Here is a 20,180-nt window from a genome sequence, read left to right as displayed (position 1 = left end):
TGGGGTATTCTGGGTGAGATGTTGCCAGGAAAGGCAGTGTCAGGATACAAAGTCCTAATCAGAATGAAACAATGCAAGATCTGGCCACTCATATTCAAGAAAAACTAAGTCAAAATAATGCAATTACAGAGAAGTATGACAGAGTAATAAAAATAAGATAAACACTAAAGATGTAGAGAAATCAACTCCTATGAAAAAGAAGTCAGATCTGACTATTAACAAGCTGACAAAATTCAACACTTCGAATACTTCTTTTACAATATCCTTTATGTGGAAATGATTACAATTTAAAATGAACAGCATTACATACTACTTTGTTTCTCTAGACATCATTTTTGGCATATTTTTCTTCTGGATATTGTTTTTTCCATCTTCTGTTCCAGAACTATGGATAGCAACAAGTTTGAAATTCATTTCAACATGAATCCTCACAAAGCCAGACAAATTTATATTTTTCTCTAAGACTGACAGGAAGTTTTAGAAAAAATGCCAAGGAGAAACAGAAATGACAGATTTTTCCCTGAAGTATGTGCAACTATGAATTTATATGGCTGGAGCCAAGAATCCTATTGTCATTCTACAGGCAAGATCACTCAAAAACCCCCAAATCCAACAATTTCACCCACTAACATCACAGTTTTTGTTTTCAAGACTGGCACTAAATGTACACTGATTGTTAAAGTCAGACAATGTTAAGCATTACGCAGCATTTTGTCTGCTCAATTAATCCTCACAGCTCTCCTGGCAGGTATTTTAAAGACCTGCCTAAGATCACAAAAGAAAATCAGCTGGGATAAAAACACAGCAATGTCCATCTCTCAGGTTGTTCACCATTAGACCATGCTTCTCTTGTAAGGAGAGATCCTGGCAAATTCCAGGGTTTATGGGAAAGAGGCTCTATTTAAGCATTTAAAACTTTAAAGCACTTACTGGAATAGAAAAAAAAGGAAATGGGAAAAGATGAGAAATCCAAGTTAATCCAAGAAACGCGATGGCAATTGATCACAGTGCAGTCAGGTAAGAAAATATAATCAATGCAGAGGGGAAGAAATCAAATAAAACAGATACAGCTCCGGTGACTGAGGCACAGATGCTCAGATTGCAGCTAGGGGTGACTAATTTGTGCTGACCCCTGCTGTATGATGAAAACTAGAAAGCTAAACATTAAGAAATGCTATCTAATACCAATATAAATCTTTCTTACAACTGTGTAAGAGTGGCAAAATGCAAGTCTGAAATTGCAATTAGAATGGCCCTTCAGGTCTTAGGAAGTGCCTTACTCACCAAACACCGCTTAGTCATTGCAAGGGAGTGTTTTGGTGCATCTGTGCTCCTGGGAAATGATGTTAGCATGAAAATTCTTTTTACATTTAATGTACTTTCTAGTATTCATATTTTGATGACAAATTGATATTTTTGGTGACAATTCCAATTTGTTCTAGGTATTAGGAATGTAACACTGTTAATGATAATAATGCTGACACAAAGCTTATGATGTTACCAATCGAGAATGAAAGTACCACACAGGCAAGTATCCTAAGTACTAAGCAAATACTATTTGCATCTAGGAAATAAATTACCATGATTTTTTTAGAATATTGTTTTGTAACTAAGAAGTAACTGAAGCCAGGTCAGTATGGTTCTGTTCATACCTAAAGGACAGCAATTCTACTTTGATATGAAAATCAGAATATTTCATTAGAGAATTTGAGCTTGAGTTTGGGGTTTTTTGGGGTTTGGCTTGTTTTTTTTTTTAAAGACAGGTAGGGAGTTCCCACTCTGCATCTTGGAAAGCTGAAGTATCATAATCAAGACCTCAAAAGTCAAGCTCCCTTATTCATATTTTACAGTATCTTACTGCCAGCACTTTCACAGTACTTTATTAGTTAGACAAAAGCAAGAATGCAGTCTCCTTCAAAGGGCTTAGAAAAAGGTTCAGGAAAAAAATCTTGAAAATCTTTTTGAATCTTGAAAACTTGAAAAACTTTTTGAGCTTCCTCATTCTGCCTTCTAATTCTAAGATTGCTCAGCCTCTCATAGGATTATCTTTGAGGGAATTACTTGGATTCAGACCCTCCTCTGTGTCCTAAACTTGCCTTTTGGAATTAATATAGCTGGTATAATCTTTAAAAAAGTACTCAGTAGGTTACATCTGTATTTATCTGGCCCTGAAGAAGAATGATATTCCAATTTCTTTCCTTTTCTCCTCAGATGGGTCAATGTGACATAGAAGGGACTTGACCCCCTGCCTTTCACAGGCAAGTGAGTCACTCCAAGGATTAAGAACACACACATAAATGTACATCTGATCTTTAAACACCAAGGTCAAATCTAACTCTCTTTTCTTTCAGATACTATTAACTTTGAGAATATGAGACACTTTTCTTTCAAACTTAGGTTTCATTGAGTTTTAATTCTAATTTATTTTTAATATAAAGGATTCCCTTCTTGAGTTCCATTTTTTAATAAAAGTTTTCTTAACATTGACCCCCAGAATTTGAACTCTCATTTCTTCCCAAGGATTAGATGACATTATAAAAGGAATACTGTTTCTTTAAAGCTGACACAGTGAGAAGGAGCAGGCTGTCTTAGATTGCAGGCCATTTCATTTCTCATAAGCATGCTATCATTAGCTACCTTTAGGAGAATGAACTGTATTGATTGGTTCAAATCAAACCTGTGACCTGGTGGCAGTATTAGCTGTTTTTACAGAGCATCATCTCATCATTAATCTTTCATTAGGCAGCAGGATCCGAGAAGCAGCAGCAGTCACACCACGCTTACTCTCTCGAGTGATGCCACCACAGAGCTCTCCCTTATTGGATCACAGCAATTACTGCCCTTACAACACAGATCCTGAAAGTCTTATCAAATTTCCTCCCAGGAATGGCAAGCTTACAAATAATCATGTGCTGTTTCTTGGGTGAGGACATTACAAAATTACACCAGAATGCAGTAAACCTAAGTCATTTGCAATTAAACATGTGACCCTTGTTTCTGAGATGATACATCTTCATTTACAGCATATGAAGTCTTTTACAGAAATCCCAAATACATCCAATTAAGGTGTCTTAAAAAGTTCCAGTCAAAGAACAGGTAGGTAAGTGCCAAATGACATTTCTGCCTGGGAGAAATGAAGCAGAACCTCTGGTATCTGGATTGCTGGCATCTCAGTGCTGTGATTTAAAGAGCCAGGAAAGAACTGCAGACAAGCAGCAGGAGAAAGATGTGTCTGTTCCCAAGGACCTAAGCATTGCTGGAACTGAGCCCAAAAGGGAATATCAGTTCTTATTTTCAGCTCAACAGCACATCATAACAAGGGTGGCAGAGGCAAAAGTTGGAAATTGTGCACCTCTAACAATACATGCAAATATTGAAAATATTTACATTTTAGTGCTTCTGAGTGAAGATCCTTTACATACTGCAACTGGCCTACAAATCCACAGATCCTGTACTTCCTCATGTTTACAAGTATAAGGGTTGTGTGTCTAAGCTATTTTCTTCAGCCATATAAAAGCAGCATTAAAATCTGAACACAAGACCCATTAACCTCAGCAACCATTAAAATAAAAAGGCCTAGCAAAGGCCAAAATAACTCCCTATTTGAAGAGAACTTAAAGACCCGTGATGCAGAAAGGTTCTTACTCATGCAGTTTAAAAATTATTCTGGCTAAATCACATTGATTTGATCAGGGATATGGAAAAGCAGCATGCACAGCACATCTGGACATAATGCAACCACCTCACTATTGCCTCAAGCAAGGTGGTGAGCCCCTTCTTGTCCCACAGATGTTACAGCTCCTACAAACACCACCCATGGCCACTCCCCTGGCAAGCCCAAGAGCTGTCTACCACCAGTATGGCTGTGAAAGGACTGGCAGCCTACACAGAGTACCAAAATTAAGATTAACATTGTTTCCCACATGAAAAAGACATGTCCAAGACAGGCAGATTCAGGTAAAATACAGGACAGGTAGGTGTGGCCAGTGCTGTAAATTGTGGGTTCATCTCGTCATGGGCAGTACAAAATGTCAGTGTCTCACTTACTACACAAACTCTAGTGGTTCAGAGTTTGGAATTCACTCTTGAAAGGTAATTTGAGCTTTAGGAAACTGAGGTGCCTCCTTTTTTATTATGCTGTTGACTTGGACACTTAGTTTTATCTCCTCTTGTGTTCAGCAGGGAACATCTATCATTGCTCTCTCAAGTCCCTCCAGCCAAGCACACAATTGGCAGAACCAAAATAATACTACTCTAATTCATATGACATACTCCATAAGATTTTACATGATAAAAATCAGTCCCTAGTTTCGTACACCTGGGTTGTGATAACAGCAAAAACTGGCAAAGTGAACGGACAGAGTTTTTTGTAAGAGGCAGATTCACTGTACAAATCTGGACTTGGTATTTATCATGAAAAAAATCAGCCTTCATTAACCTCAAAATATTTCATAATGTTGAGGCTTTCCAGTGAGAAACATGAACCTTGGAAAGATTTGAACTGTAATGGGCTGTTTTAGTTCATGCACTCCTGTTCTCTGGAGCTACCAGACAAATTTTGGTAAGATACAAGTACTATGAATAAAAAAAAAAAAAAAAAAGAAAGCACTGCTAAAAAACCTCTCAAATGTGAACAAGCCATTCCTATGGAAAAATTGAGAGTCCTATGAGAGGAGAAAAATACAAGAGCACTTCCAAGAAAAAAACAAAAAAAAGGCAAGATATGTATCTTTAGCTGCACATAACATGTACTACTTTTTTTAAATACTGAAATTTGTTTTTTCTAATAGAAAACGATGCATCTTTCATAGCCTTCCTGTGCATTTACATGACAGAATTTAACATTTTAGCAACAACAGTTGATTACAACAAATTTTTCAAATTCTAGCAATGCAATTGTCAGGCTAACTTGCCTTAGGTGAAACTGCAAGCCAACAGATAAGACTTCCTGGGTGACAGCCCTATGTCTTGACAAAATGCAGTAATCATAACGTTAATAAACCTAAAAGTCCAAATAATACTGAAACACACAAGTATGAAGAATTTTAAGCAGTGCGGCTATCTTAGAAGTTAGCCAGAGTTACTTCAGCCCTAATTGAAACGTGAGCAGCATCCATGGGGCAAACAGTAACAGCTGTGTCACACAAGTGTTTTGGTTGGGGAAATGAATATTCCAACTGAAACTGCAGAAATCCTTTAGGCAGCTATGTAAACACAATTCAGGGATACAGAGGTTAACAACCTTGAAAAGAATCTTTGCTCACCACAAATGGCTTCTTTCCAAGACACCTCTGTATCACAGCTTTCCACTGCACCTTCCCCAAATACTGAATTTCTAACACAATTCCTAAAGCACAGACAGGGTCAGTGGATGCTTCTAATCCAAGTTTTTATTGAATGTTGCTTAGTGAACGTTGATCTTTAAACCCAGAAGCTTCCTGCACAAGGAGGCCTTGAAAATAAAGACATAATAGCTGCACTTTTGTAAATGAAATAACTGCTCTCAGGCTCTTGCTTGTTTGGCTGGAAAACAAAATTGAATGAAGCAGCTCATCTGCTTCACAACAAGATGACAAGAATTCCTTTCATACTAAGAAACATTTTACATTTCAAATATCACGTTTTCTGACATCCAAAAAATCCTACCAGAATCCTCATTTCACCAATCCTAATTTCATCCATTTCTCCAATTGTTACTTCTCTTGTCTTTCATTATTCGTTATCCCCAGATCACAAGTCCCTGTCTTTCTGTTTTACATGGTGGCTTCTAACTTTCTTTGCTTGACCATCCTCAAATGCTCTGAGGAGCTAAAGTACATAAAATTAAATAAACTTAACAGAGACTAGATCTGTCATATATAAAGACACTCAGTTGAAAAATTCAAAATTATACTGAGGATATTCCTTGGAGTTTTGGAATAAACAGTGTGGCTTCATTAAAATATTAAGACACTGCAGTCAGAAATGCTCCTGTCTTGAATGTTAGACCTTACTTTGCTCAGAGAGTGTCACTGATATCATTCTGTTGAGTTAATAAATATAGCTGAATACGTTTACTGAATTTTGTCAGAAGCCTGGCAGCAAGTTTACTGCAGAAAGGAAATCCTTTGGAAAGCCTGTGTAATGATATCCTTCTCAATACATAATCAGGGCGGGAAACAAAAAGTGTGACAAAAACCCACTGGGTTTGAGCTCAGAGAAGGACATGATCTATGCTTATATATGGGTTACAGATTATCACATGAAGGAGACTGTAATTTATTTCTCATTTGATAGAGTGAATTTAATCTCACAAATGTAACACAAAACATCAAAAAGTAGTCCAATAAAATTTTTGTATTTGATTCTGTTCAGAACTCTTATTTACAGAATTTGGTCTGCCTCCTTCATGTTTAATAGAGAACAACCCATTTCCAATTCTTTTCAGAAAATTCCAAACTCTCAAAGGCTCAAACCAGAAAAGAAACAAGGAGGAAAAATTAGCTTGTCTGAGAGAACTTCCATTAATTCACAGTTCTCATCAGATCAATACAGAAACTGGGTTCCCAGACTTATCCAGCCTGGCCACTGGCTTTTAAATCTTATATGGGTGATGCAATACTTAAGTGTTGTAAAGGATTAAATTGTTAAGGACTGACAGAGCAGGGCATTTAAGCAAGTAAGCCTGATGAAGTAAACAACTAAATATGAGATGTGACTTCCATGAAGAAAGTCACTCTAGGAGAAGTTTAGCAGAGGTTTCTACAGCCAACTTTCAGACATACAGGATTAGAGGAGGAGGAATGACCCAGAGAAGGCAAAAATATATTTAATGTGTTATGCAATTAGGTAAAGCAGGGTATAAAAACCTAAAAACCTATTTAGTACATTCACCTATGAAAACCTGAAAACAGTTCTGTCAAGAGCAGTAGCATCTTTATATGATATTAACAGAGCAAGGCCTGATTTAAAATTCCCACATTGCATCTTATATGGTGAAGTACCGTGCTGCTGCCAGAGTAACCGAGGGTAACAGGACCTGATCCATTCATAGACAGAACATTTTTCCACAGGCATACATTACTAAACTGTATGATTGAACAGAGTACTAAAGGATGACAAAGCAGATATTTTGACTTTAGAAATCAGCATTCCTTTGGAATCTGGACTGTTTAGCTTAGAACACATGCTCTGAGGATGACTGATAGTGAGAGAAATTACTGTGAACAAGTTTACATATATCTCATTCCAAAAGCAGACTTTCTGCTTTGTGAAACTTCAACTTTAATGCCAAAACCCACCAAAATAATTCACAACCCTGAATCTGAATAATTACATTGATGCTAGTCTTGCCACAAAATCGTGCAATTTCATTAACTGTACTATTTCAAGATCAGAAATACACAGTCTGCATGTTTGTGCATGTTAGTTAGCACACATTTCCCAGACATCCACATCAGCAATTACAGTGACATCCTCTTACAAGATCTGCAAGCATGGATGAGCACTGCTCACATATAGTGAGCAAATCATACAGATCATTAAAGTAAATGTATTTTGTGGGGGTTTTGGATTTTACCAAGAGCTTCTGGCACAGCATAACTCCATTCCATGCTGTCATTCCAGATCACAGATTTGAGAAAAACAAAACATGCTCTCATTTACATTTCAGTCTGTGGTACACCATACCTAGGATGGAATTTCTCCATAAGCAACATTCACTCAGGTAGACCATTATTTACTAATCAAGAGTTGGGGAACGCATTAAGCAATTCCTATACAATCACCAGTGTACTTTCCAAGGACTGTAGAATGTATATTCTTCAGAGATTAAGAATTACCTACCACAGTGAGTCACACAAAATCCCAATACTGGCTCTCTTTCCAAAAAGCCTTACTAGAACACAAGACCGAAAACTAAATATTTACTGTAAGTGGCTGTTGTTTTTGCAATATGCTCTGTCATTCCATAAATCAATCATCTATAAAAAATGTTTCATTTGCACCTCACAATATGGGGCAACACCCACTACAAGGAAATAAATCCATTATCTGTGCCAGGTAGTTTTTAATAACTTCCCTGTATTCTTTTTCTTTATGATAGAATTTTTGATTAGAAAATATTAAACTGGAAAGTAAATCTAATTTATAACCAATAGGAAATATCAAATCTATTGGAATAGCAGTAAGTTATAGACAAAAATGATATTTTTGTATGTATTCATACATATGCATAAAATAAATTAGTTATTACTAAACTGTATGATTGGTGCTCAGCTAGAGCACCAGCTTGGTAAAGAATGGATATCAATATAGTGGTTTTTTAAAAAACCAAATAACTTGTCAAGCAAAATACAGTGATTTTGACATTAGTTTGTGAAAAACCTGGCAGAAGAGATAAGATTTTAGATTAGCATAGGCACACAAGGTGCATTACTGGATGGTTACCCTCCCTGAGCAGTTCTGTATATATTTTGAAATGTATTTGACTCAGTAGCTATAATTTATAATTATGAATAATGTACAATGCAATTGTGTTAAGAAAAATATTTAAATCCTGAACTGGTATCATCAGTGGAACAGAACTGCCTGTTTTCATGTGAAAAATTAACATTGTCAGCTAAAAAAGATGGCCATTTGAACAGTAACTAAAAGGAGAAGTGCAGAACTCTAGAAGGAAGATTTATCTGGGCAGGATTAATATTAGAAGAAAATGTCTGTTCAGCATTCAGAGCAATAAAAGAAGTGGCACTGTACATCCAGCACAAGGAACAAAAAGAATCCATAAATCCCATTTTCCCGGGGCATAGTATACTCATGCCAACAGGACCTCCCAGTGCATGGAGCCAAGAGGTACAATAAGATTCTTGAGGATGGCCATGGATATAGATACTCAGCAATGAAGGGAAGAGAGAGACCATCTTCACGTGGGAAACTCTGCACTCCATCAGCTCCCAGAAGAGCATGCTCATGAAGCCAAACTGCTGTGTGCATTTGACTTTTTTTTTGAGCCATTGATTGGTATATTTAGATTAAATGATACCTAGACTAGAAAACTTCAGGTCACTTAGAATTCTAACAAGCCTCTTTTTTCTACTATAAATAGTGATGTTCAAATTCTTACCTGTTGAGAATGAGTGAATTTAAGAGTATAACTAAATCCCTTATGAATTTAAGTCAAACACTAAAGATTAATTCAATATGGCCCATTTCTATTTTACATCCTGTACTGCTTAGTATGTCACTTTCCTACCAAAAACCGTCTACAGAGCTATCTCTGGTTGATCCACACATGACTAAATCTGGGTATGTGCAAAACTAATTCTGTAATTAGAATGTCCAGAATTACACAAGATGCATGCATCATAAGGTCCTTCTAAAGTTACTTTACAACCTCTCGTGTACATCATCGTTTAGAATTTTAAAAGCATAGATTGCAACTGACTTACTTTCTGGTTTCATGCAAGATGTGTTCATACTGGCATACCATTTTTTTAATAAGAAAAAAGCTTTTATACTCCTTTAGCCTGAGTGGCTTTTATCCTACACCAACAGAAACAATAAAATCAAAGAGAAGCAGAAGTTTCTCCAAGAGCTGTCCTCATAAAGGAAAGAATTATATTAACTCACAGTAATTATAAATGCAGTCATAACACTGGCTGCAATATAATCTAGACATGCCTGTTCTAGCTTTGGAATAATTTCCTGGGATACTTGCAGAGATCTAGGTGGGGCAGCACAGAGCTCAGAGGTGACTGGCAAAATGGTCTATTTTGGGCAGTTGGAAGCTCAATGGAATTGAAAGCTTTACAACAACAGTACTTTACAACAAAAATACAATTTGAATCCTTACACAAGATTAACAAATCAAAGGTACAACTACACTTCCTTTTAGTCTTCAACATGCTTGGATGATCAGAGCCCTCACTTCCCTAGGTTTTGCCTTTATTAAGGAATTAATACACTCATTCTTCAAAAGGCCCATACATGGATGAGACTGGAATTTCCAATCAACCATTATCATATGATCCAAGATACACAATTTCCTTCAGGCTCCTTTGAAATTCAGTATTAGATTTGATTTTGTTGTAATCTTAGCTCAAGTTGCAAGTTAAATATTGACATTCATTTAAGTACTATCTATGCATAAAAAAATGCCAAGAGCATAGCTTGATATGGCACTGGAACATTAAAGGACAGGTAAAGGTCAATTCACACAGCTTGTCAGTTGCTCACACCACAAATTTCTGCTTACAACACTCATATGCTATTAGAGTTTCACAGATATTCACAATTCCTAGCACCTCTCCAGAATAAACAATCCTCTAATAATTCTAAGAATCCACTAATAATAACTAAGACAGCAGCAAAATCCACTGTAATAAAAAGAACCAGGAAATGTGCACCCAAGTCCACCCTGCCACACAAAAATGAGTGGATTTCTTGTACAGACACATTATCTCACCACCACTTTGCATTGTGGTGACTCTTTGGGCTAACAGGAGGAAAAAAACACAGTACCATGCTCTGGAGTCACAGTGGTTTTCCTTACTGTGTGATTTCTCTCAACACCTACAGACTGCCCACACCAACTCAGATCCACTGCTCTTCCATGCCAGCAGTGGTAGAACAATGTAAGGGAAGGGGCCTGTGCCTCCCTCAGTGAGGGTCAGGGCCATGTACAACCATCGGCACAACTCAGGGCAGCCCTCCAAATTCCCCAGTGTTGCTCCTGATGCAGTCCTTATAAATTATTCCAGGAGAGCTGGCCATAAAGCCATTCCAGGCTGTCTGCACATAAAAGCATCCTGACTGCTCAAATGACTCCTGTGCTCAGGCCATGTACAGGGGCCAGGAATGCAGAGATGCTGTAGTGGCTATGAAAAAAGGAGGAACAGTGCGTAGGGAGGAAGACAAAACCTTTTTGCTCTCTTGCCTCACGTGCAGATATCAGGGGACAAAGGAGAAAAAAAAACCACTCCTAAATGTAGAATCAGTACAGGATTATGCTTCCATGTTAATAAAACAAACAAAAAACCCAAAACATTTTCCCCTCAATTACGGTTATTAGCCATTTCTTTTTTTCCTCGCGTAGGAAATGAGACTTTAAGCAAGAAAAACACTGATACTTAAGGTAAAAGAAGATCCATCAGAAAATTTTCCTTCTAGAAACTTAAATCTGTGAGTAGAGACATCAATACAATATTTTAAGACATGCTTTGTTATCTAATTGCCTCTTATAAAGAATTGAAGTGACACTACTGTGCAGAACAAAAATGCACTCTACAATCTACTTTAATACATTTCTTTTCCTAGGCTTAAAGACAACAGCAACATTAATCAAAGAGATAGTAAGTAACTCTGCTACAGAAAAAGTACTCATCTTCCCTAAGAGATACAATAATTCCTTTTACTGACTTTTATCTGTATACTATTCTGACCTGTTTTCTATTCCATCATGTGGAATTACCGAGGGATGCACATAGTGAAATGTAAGAAAAGGCAGAAGACACCTCACAGAGCAAGAAACTCTAAAAAGGAAAAAAATGGTACTCTGATCATGTTCATAATTCTTCTTTATATGACCTTCAAAAGATACTTTATCTATCCTGAGAATCACAGGCTATTGAGGAGGTACAAACATTACCAAACCTGCACCGACCCTCAAATTGACAGCGCTCTGCAATGATACAAGTGGGTGACCAAGTAATTAGTTTGCAGAACTACAAAAAGGAGTGACTTCTTGACTATATTGTGCATGTTGTTAATAAATTTTAAGATAATTTAGGTAATGTATTAGTAAGGTAACCTAAAAACACATGACAAGCTGACACTTTATCTCTTCAGTAAGACAATACTGTCCAGCAAATACATGTTAGACGTTTTCAACTTTGTCCAATGTTCTATGACATTTATATACAAAAAGGGATAGATATTTTGCTCCTAAAATAAGAAGTAACACTGTAGCATGGGTACTTCCCCCAGATTCCACAACTAAGAAAGGAACACTACAGGTTACTGCTTTGCTTTGCTACAGTTCACTGTTTCCAGTAGGTTTTGAAAGTGTTCTTTGAACAGGCAGTGCTCTCTCACAGCAGGGCTGTAGGGTATTTCCTGATAAGCAGGAGGAAGCAGGAGAAGCTAAATGAGTGTTACTTTCTGCAAAAACGGGGTCACAGCTACAAACCTTTACGAAGTAAGGGCCCCGCCCTTTGTGCCCTCCTGCTCATAGGCTGCAGCAACCTTCGGCAGGCTGCAAGTCGAAAGTCGTGTTGAGAAACCAAACAATGAAATCAGCAACTTTTGTAACAGGTCACATGAACCTGTGACCATGACTTTGAGAAAGTTCTAAGTTTAGCAAACGTTGCATCTACTATTCTAATAATGTGACAAGGAGGTCTTGTTTACAGGGTTTATTTATAACACTGTGTAGGATTGGGAGGTTCAGCCTGAAAATAAAAATGAGGTATTACTGGGAACTGACTAACAGTGACAATGGCCACTAATGGTTCTCCATTATTATGTGTGGGCTCATAGTAGGAACAGCAGGGAATTAATCAACACAGGCTTGTTATGTCATACAGTGACCAACTAATCCAAGTCAATGGAGAGACTTGTGCTGCTTTCAATAGCACTTGGATCAAACAAGCCACAAAGCAAAAACAACCCAACCCCAAAACAATTGATATCAAACACTTGGGTGCATGCTAAATGAGTACGACTGAAGTTCCCAAACTGACACATTGTCTGCGAACTGCCAGATACCCAGACTTGGGAGTACTCACAAATAGAGTTAATTGCCAGTAAATCTGGCAGCTGTTTCAGCTTTATGTAGGTCAGAGTTTATAGAGCCAGGCTTTGCAAACAGTGCTAGAAACTCCTGTCACTGTTAGAGACCTGTTAATGAATCTGCTAACACCTATGGTCTATTCACCCAACAAACTGATGATGTTTAACACACTCTTGCCTTTCTGCAAAGGGTTAACACCACCAAATAAAGGGAAAAAAATGCATGAACAAACCTAAACAAGAAGCAGCCTGAGCCCTTTGCTAAATGAACACACCCTCTGTGCAGCTGAACTGCACTGACAGAGCTATACAAGCACCTAAATGCCAACTGCAGTTTGAACTACTCTATCTCTAGTTCAAGCTGTAATTACATTTTTATGGTCAGTTTATATTCTTACCAAATTTAGCTAAATGGAATAGGGTGAGACTATTGTACATGTTTAGAAAATGATGGAGGCAAAGAACCAGCACTTGCCAGTTTCAAAAATGTTTACATTTATACAATGCAACACGAGCTTTTATATTTTCTGTATATTCCAACTGTGCCTCAAAGGCCCAAACTAGACACACTGTCATGACATATGGCTACCATGAACTTATTTATAACTTTGGGATCTCTCCATGTGCACAATGAGATGGAATAGGCATCCACAGCACACTTCAGAAAAGAACTGATTGGATTTCCAGCGTCAGATGTAATAAGGGCTCTTCATAGACCACAAAGCTTTTGAGAAAAGCTATCTGAAGATACCCAAAAAGGGTACAGGTGGCTTTCAACATGTTCTCTGTATATTGTTTCATAGAATAAAAACAAAAGTAGACCTGAAGAAGGGGTAGAAAGTATTTCTTCCTCTGTGTGACTTCTCTCCTTTTATTTGCCTCAATTATGAGAGAAATGCTCTTTGATGAATCTAAGTATTTAGCGAAACCAGGCTAACACCACACGAGTCATCTTCCCAATCCTATAAACACCAAAACTGTGACTGAATGATTCAAGAGTTAACTGAATGATTCAAGAGTTAATTATACAACACATTAAAGGGACAGTTTACAGGAATGAACTGTCCAAATTGTAGGTCTTATTAAGAATATCATCATAATAAAATATTAGTTACAAAATGCTAGAGAATGCAATTAACCAGAAACTGCCAAGCTCATCTTTGAGAAACATTGATTGTGTGTGTGTGTGTCTGTGCCTGTGTGTATGTGTGTGAAATAAAAAAGTAAAAACAACTCCAAGTAACATTCCTGGCTGCTGTTATTAGAAATTATATAAATCTACACTTATGGCATTTAACACATTCCAATACCATTATGTCCTACCTCTGCCCTGGCCTTGTGTAGAATGTTCACAAGGGGATAAGAGACTAAGACTGGGGACATGGGTCATCACTTGGAGGGTTTGCAGGGAGCAATTAATGGGACAGTGAAAGTTTTCTAACATGAAGGTACTCCTGAATCAATGCAACTAAGTATGGAACACTTCCACAACACTAATGTGTTTTTTCAGTCCTAGAATCACTGTTAGACATCACCAGCTACTTGCTGACAACCTCTTGTGTGCTCAGTGAGAATGGATATGGAAATCCAGATTTAACCAAGCCTTCAAAACGATTGCTGAACATAATTTTAAAAGAGCCCTTATTTGTGTTAAAGATCTAAATCAAACATAATTTATTTTCTTTTATACAGAGGGTCATTCTATTCTGTATCTAGATTTTCACTGCAGCACTTAATGTTGTACAAGATTGCAGATTCCTGTCCACTTCAAAATAGCAAAATAACACTTAGAACACACATTTCCTCAATGCACAATCAGGAATACAGATTAAAAAAATGTGTCACCTCATGTTATGGTTCAAATGTACTATAAAAAGGTTCCAAAGGAACATCTGGTTTGTATTCACACCAGTTTGGTTTAAATATATGTCAACAGATAATCCTCGTATTCCAAGTGAAGTAAAAACAGACCTTTTCAGCAAATTCAGCCTCACCCGAATTCATTCTGAAATAAGTGATAATTTCTACTTTATTTGGTGGAGAAAATCATCCCCTAGTGCTAAAACTCTCAATGAACTTCAAAATCTTACCTTGAATAATCAATTCTTACCTCATCCTGTTATCACTGATCTCAGCAACACAGGATATATGCTAAGGGATCATTAAGTAAACAAACCTGTGCCTTTTTAGATTTGAAATTACGTTTTTCAGAGAACTAACAACAAGCATAAAAATTAATCATAATAACCCTTATTACAGATGTACTCTTACTTTCAACAGCTGAAAACAGTTTCTTCTCAGTGCAAAATGATTTAGCATTTAAACACAACAGCAATCATGAAACAACAAAACTCTGCAGCACTTCTCAAGAAGCAAAAGAATAAAACCTGGCTTTCTTAATCTGCATTTTCAAGCCCTTACAAAGACTGCAGTAAAGACAGCATAACTACCCAGGAGGTAGGAAGAGTACTACACTGTAACCACAGCTATCACAATCAGAGAAGTTAAATTAAAATCAGAGTTAGTTTTAAGTCATCTGTTTAGCGTACTAGAAAAGTTTAAAAAATCAGTTTTTTTCCAGATTACAAAGGACCTTTAGGACATAAGCGACCACGACAAGTTATTTTAATTCATCTTTCTAAAATAGGCACATAGATTATATGAAAATTAAATCAAAGGAAGTTTTTTGTACAGATTTGAGTAACATTCACGCAGTATGCAACTCAATCCTTAAAAATAATTTCACTTTTGTAAGACAAATCAATTTAAAAGCCTAAAAAATCAACTTATAATTAGGCATGTGGCAGCATTGAAATTCTTTTTCAAAAGTAATTTAGTGATGTTACTGGGATGGGGGAGGAATCAAGCTTTTGCAGGAAATCTCTCAGTTCCAGAAAGTATGCCAAATAAGACAGAAGCTAATTAGAAAGCCTTAGAACACCCTGTTTTTACAACAACTCAGACATAACAATCAATCTGTGTGAAGAAAGGAAACCAAGAAGGAGCAAACTGTGCCACCCAAAAACCTCCACACCCAGTCGTGCATCACTTCAGTTAGCAAGAAATGTCACTGAGCTCCACAGGGACAGGGTCATGCCCCACTTGCAAAACAACTTTACCTTACCTTCACTGCTTCTAAATGTAGGGCAGAAAGAAGATATCATCTCAGAACCATTCAATTAAAAAAATATTTTAAGATCTAAACATACAGAAAAGTCAACAAAATTAAAGATTTAATTCTCACAGGGCAACTTCTGATAGCATTTAAATTTATTGCTATGACACGTGTTCATGCATTGGTTTTGCCTCTGCTGTGCTTTCAACTGAATGAGCAACAGATATAGGATTTCTGCTAAGCACTGTGTTCACTAGAGAAATGTTCCACAGTGCACAGTGCCCCATTGTTTATGGAAGTTTCAAAATGGTAGTCATGATCTACTGAGTTCATCTTCAACATCTCACATTTGATTAGGCATTCCAAGGCAAAAGACAAATTCCCAAGAATTTACTAACCTAAACAGTTACAAAAACAGGAGCTGTTGGGGAAAACAATGAGGTTTTTGCTTGTTTTAAACTTCTTTACACAACTGTGCCTGCTTTGCAAAATGTATTTCTCATTGTGATTTACAGTATACCACAGATGTTTCTTTGTGAACTTAATAAAGTTATCCACGTTTTTTAAATAACAGCTGAACACCAGAGTTCCAGTCCACTGACAGTCCTAGATAAAGGCAAGCAACACTCCAGAGCAAAGAAAAAAAATGACCCAGTGGATACAGAGGAAGCAACAAGAAGTTTTGGAACAAACAGAAGAGAACAAAAGTTTCAAAGAGCCTGAGCTGCATCAAGGAGATTGACGTGAAACATTTTGACTTTACCCTCTTGGAAACTTTGATCTAAGGGTGGAGAGTGAGGTGGGTGAGGACAGGAAGGATTAGAAGGGAGAACAGAGGGCTTAATCTATTTCTGAATTTTGAAAGCCATATTTAATGTAAGTTTTCAAGTTGCACATTTGGTATGCAGCAGTGGCAATAACAAAAAGTTCATAAATTCTGTAATTCATCCTGTCATGACAAACATTACCAGGTAACAATCCTGCACTGACCTTGAGCACAGGCTAAGTTAAGTGACAAAATGTCAATTAGAAATTAACAGACTTTTGAAATAGTTTCATATTACATAAAATGCTATGATGGCCTTATTATATGAATGAAACGGATTAATTCACAGTAAACCATCAGAAGAATCTTTAGAGTTGAATGCTTTAAACTCTTACCAAGATTTAAGAGAGAAATAAAAAGGCACCTTTTTTGCTAAGATATCCAAATTTTCAATCATGTAACAAATGCCGCAAACAGAATAAATACATTTGTGAGACTATTGGACTACAGTAGAATCTGTGAAAAGCTACCTTGTTTCAGTTCATTAGGATGCTGCAGTGGTTGTTCTGCAGAAAGTAGTGAGTGGTCAAAAGAAACAGGTGACACCTTTGATGTACTTACATGATTAACAAGCTTAACATTATGCTCACCACGTCGCCCTGGTGGGCACGATACACCTCCTTGTCTTTGTCAGAAAGCATTGAACAACTTACCCAAAACACCCCATGGCAGACTGCACATATCCTAAAGTTCTTGCTCACATCTTTACTCTTCTTTTCTACCTGAAAAGAGGAGTCATCATCATCACTGACAATTCTGCTTCCCTCAGAGAAAGGAAGTTATTATCCAAGGAATGAGATAAAGTAATTCCTTTATTTCTCAAAAAGTCATGAATTCTTTACTTTGGTGCTGCTAGAAACAGAGGAGACTCCCATGAAGAAAGTGACAGGATACTGACTTAGTGACTATGTCTGACCAAGGGCTGTTCATATGTAACAGCGGAACTGCACACACTTTTTAAAATCTTTTTTTAAACATCAATGTTCTCATATACCTTCAACATCCAGGTTATCCCTTCTTCTACAAAAACTTCTGTCATGTCCCTTCTTGACTCCATTTCTCACTGGCTGCAGAGCAGAGTGTAATAAATAGCTCTAAGGGTAACTGCCATTCCCCACTTTGCATAACGTAAGCTCCTAATGAGAAAATGGGATCTCAAATACATTTCAAATGCATCACGTTTCCTCCAGAATGAAAAAGCCAGACTGCAAGAACTGACTTGACATTCAGCCCTGGATCATACCACAAGGAAATCCTCAGGATTGTGAACGAGAGTAGCATGTTCAAGTCACAGAAGAAACTCCCAATTAATTTTTTTGAGAACTCCCACAAACCAGGAGCGCAACACTGCCAAATCTCCTCTACAGCCACAGGAAAGGTACAATTATCATTCAGCAACAAAACAGCAACTCCTCCAGGCAGAGCTAAATCACAAACATCATACTGAGAAACAGAAATCACTCCTCCTTTAGCTCTGCCCTCAGGCTTATAATTAAAGGAAACTCCAGAGAGATCCTCTTTATTTTTATTCCTTGAAAACAAAGAGCCCTGTTGAGTCAGGGAATCAAGCTTCCACCAGAAACTTCTTCTAGTCTGCCCTAAAAAATGGTTTCCAGACAGAGAAGGCAACAGAAAAAGATGGTGCCTTTTTAAAAATAAGATCAATAGATCTGTTAAATGCATGTGGACCTTCATTAGCCTCATAAGAATTCAGCCCTGATTATGCTGAAAAGCTAGATGTTTTCAGATAAAAGGGTAACTGACACTTAGAAGTGAAGAGGGGCCATCATGGAACTTGAACAGTTGTTAATTATTACCTGTAAGAAAGCAAAGGGCTGACAGGAAGACAAAATTAGGTGCCAAATTCATGTTTCTGCTGAAACCACAGTTTTTAAGTGTCCACCTGGGTTAAAAAAGTTAAGCTCTGAGCTTATGTTTTGGAGGTGCTCTATTAGTCGACATGGACTGCTTTGTGAAAATATTCTGCAGCTGCTAAGAGGCCATTTCTGTCCTTCAGCCTGTGGGAGCCATCCCATGCCTGGTAGCTGCTTGGGTTCATCCCAGTAACTTCCATCAGGACACTCAGCAGAGTGAGCAAACACCTCCCATTCTGGGATGAGAATGAGCAGAATCCACAGCTCTGCAGTCGAGGGCATTCATTATGCAAGCCTCACTCACAGACTGACACTGCCCAGTGCTCACAGACTTCCTGGAAGGTTGTTTCTGATAGGAGGCACCACCTCAAGGCCATGAAGGGCACATGGAAAATTCCAGGAAAGCTTCACTTCAAATCACAGGACTTTTTTTTCCTAGGTTAAGAAGATTATTTACCTATTTTGCAGGAAGGTTCTAGCATAGGCTAGTACTCTACTGCAGAGATGTACACTCAGTACAGGTTTTCTCTGCAGGTTACAGTAAGCTTTGAAATTTTATTCTGGTGGCTCATTCAGAAGCCTGTTTTATTGTCAGCATACAGTCATCCAGGTGACTAAACACTGAAGTCAGCATTGCAAATTCCCTCCTCAGAGGAGATGCAGCGTAATCTCCAGACAGCACATCCAGGGCTGCTCTGCTGCACTTCAAGCAGTTATCTGTGCAACTACACATTTATGGCTCCAAACACAGTTCTGTTTGACAGGTGTGTCCCTAGCAGCATGTAACCAGGAACACCTCAGTGGAAAACTAGCAGCTATTACCTTTCTAGAAGCTAATGAGTAATCCAGGGTTTTGATGCAGAACACTATTTTAAGAACAGGACAAATTTACTGATACGGTTTTCCAGAATTTCTTTAAGGCAGCTGAAGGAGAAAGGTTTGTGCTCCTGAAAGCTTGCCCACTTCTCTCTTCCTCTGTATGACTCAATCTAATAAAAGACACAGGCACTCTCTAATAAGCACACCATCCTCCCTTGGAATGCTCTGGGACAGCACAATTCTGCTCAGGTTTGCACTGCACCAGACATCACTACTCTGCACAAGAAAGCCCTTCAAATGCCACACTCAACCTTCACAGACGGATGCCACTGTATCACAAAAAAAGGCTGAAAAAGAAGGACTGCTACCTTTGAACAGTGCACTGGCACACAAAAAGGGCTGAACCTCCACTTCCTTCAATTTTCCAGTTGAGACTTTGGCTAAGCCTACTCAAAACCAATTGGGAATAATCCCAACTTAACTATTTGTTTAAGCTCCTGAATGAAAATATCCCTGGTTTAGATTTAGTTCAGTCTATATTTAGTTCAACACTTATCTTTCAAATAAAAAAAAACAACAAACTTAAGGGTGAGAGCACACTGATGCAGACACATCGGCCCTATGGGGATACTTGGCACACTCAGTTCTGCCTTCTGGAAATTTCAATCAACTTTACAGCTCCTCTACAAGGACCTTTATTCAGTTCTTTATTTGGTGTTTTATTTGGTGCTTATTGTGCAACTCTCAGTGAACTTTTTCTAGATCTTTCACATGCTCA

At 37.7% G+C, this 20,180-nt stretch overlaps 1 long non-coding RNA gene across 1 annotated transcript in view; it reads right to left on the bottom strand.

The window, feature by feature from the left end:
* The window catches only part of LOC115902763, a 47,264-nt gene that overhangs the window by 25,712 nt on the left and 1,372 nt on the right, over positions 1 to 20,180 (bottom strand). The window contains exon 2 of the long non-coding RNA XR_004060636.1: positions 17,363 to 17,431. This is a non-coding gene — a long non-coding RNA (uncharacterized LOC115902763). The remainder of the gene's footprint in view (positions 1 to 17,362; positions 17,432 to 20,180) is intronic.

This window comes from Camarhynchus parvulus, chromosome 3 (genome assembly GCF_901933205.1).
Source record: "Camarhynchus parvulus chromosome 3, STF_HiC, whole genome shotgun sequence".
In the NCBI taxonomy this organism is placed as follows: Eukaryota; Metazoa; Chordata; class Aves; order Passeriformes; family Thraupidae; genus Camarhynchus; species Camarhynchus parvulus.
The sequence above is the reverse complement of the archived record's forward strand: the minus strand, read 5'-3'. Positions and strand labels throughout refer to the sequence as shown.